Source organism: Chiloscyllium plagiosum, unplaced genomic scaffold (genome assembly GCF_037043375.1).
Source record: "Chiloscyllium plagiosum isolate Xiang-an unplaced genomic scaffold, Cpla_swu_hap1 HiC_scaffold_44, whole genome shotgun sequence".
Lineage (NCBI taxonomy): Eukaryota > Metazoa > Chordata > Chondrichthyes > Orectolobiformes > Hemiscylliidae > Chiloscyllium > Chiloscyllium plagiosum.
Window position 1 is genome coordinate 36673472 of NW_028270182.1, and position 1500 is coordinate 36674971.

General features: G+C 47.7%; 1 pseudogene; it reads right to left on the reverse strand.

The window, feature by feature from the left end:
• Positions 1-290: 290 nt before the first annotated feature.
• LOC148137380 (uncharacterized) lies at positions 291-1078 on the reverse strand (annotated as a pseudogene).
• Positions 1079-1500: the final 422 nt, after the last annotated feature.

The following is a 1500-nucleotide window of genomic DNA, read 5'->3' on the forward strand; positions in this document are numbered from 1 at the left end:
CAAACCCCCCAAATACACACACATATATACATACATCCCTCATATTTACATAAAATAATAACAGAAAACAACCCCAAGGGGGGGGGGGGGGGGGAGAAAATCAAATCCCTCTCCCCACCCCCCCATGATAATATTAAACAGTAAGGTAAGAGAAAAAAAGGGGGGTATATAAACCAAAGCGGGGCATAAAGGCAGACCAACATCCATTATGTCTTACAGTTTATCTAAGAGAGTCCAAGAATTCCTTCGCCTTTTCTGGTGATCCAAAGTTATATACGGATCCTTCATGGTTAAAGCGTAACATCGCTGGGAAGCGTAAGGTGTACTGAATATTTAAGTCCCTTAAACGCTTCTTCGCCTCGTCGAATGCCTTCCTCTTTCAGACCAGAGCTGGGGAAAAGTCCTGGAATAGCATGATCTTGGATCCTTTGTAGATCATAGTTTGGGGGTCTTTTCCGAGATTTCTAGAGGCTTCTAGGAGTATCTGCCTCTCCTTGTAGCTCTGCAGCCGGAACAGGATCGGGCATGGGCGCTGGTTCGAGGCGGACCTTCGTATCGCGACCCAGTTGACCCATTCCACCCTTTCCTGGCCTGATCCAGCTTGCAGATTTAACAGCTGTGGCAGCCACTGCTCCAGGAACGCTGTAAGCTGTTCTTCCTCTTCCCGTTCGGGAAGGCCCAGCAAATGAATATTTTTTCGGCGACCTCGATTATCGAGGTCGTCAATATGATTTTCCAAGGTCCGGACTCGCTGCTCGAGAGTCCGGACCTGATCCACGGCCGATTGAGCGGTATTTTCGGAGGTCGCGCCCTTTAGCTCCGCCCCTCCGACTCGGCGTTCAATTTCTTGAATCTCTCGGTCGTGCTTCTGCAGCGCGGCCGAGAGCGACTCCCAACGATTTCTGGATTCTACAATAAAGGCATCGATCTTCGAGTCAAGCTTGGAAAGCATTTCTACAAGGCTTGTTACTGTAGGTAAGTCCCCCGGGGCGGCTGTGGATGCCTCTGCTGCAGCTGGAGAGGGTGGGGGAGGGGTTCCTGCTTGCTGAGAGTTGCGGGCTCCCTTCCCTTTAGTCATTTTAACTTAGGATTAAATTGTTTAAATGTAATATTATACAACTAATTAAATTACACAACTATTATAAATGATTTGGTGAGCTTGGTAGGGGGTGGGTGACCCACTGTACCCAAGTCTTGGGAGGAGCACTATCGACTCAGTCTTGCTGGGTCGCCGCCATCTTGGATCCCGATGGAAACACATTTGATAAAAGAGAATTTGTTTTTGAGCCTGTTGGGTTTAATTTGTTGGTGTGAATATAAATGGCAGGTTTGAAAGGGTGTAGAAGGGGTGGAGTGGTATAGGGGATATGGTGTATTTGAATTAGCAGAAGCCTTTACGCAATAAGGGCTAAAGAGTAACTTTGGAGAGATTAGGGCCCCTTAAAGATCAGTAAGGTCGTCTATGTGTGGAACCCGAGGAGATGGGTGAGATATTAGACA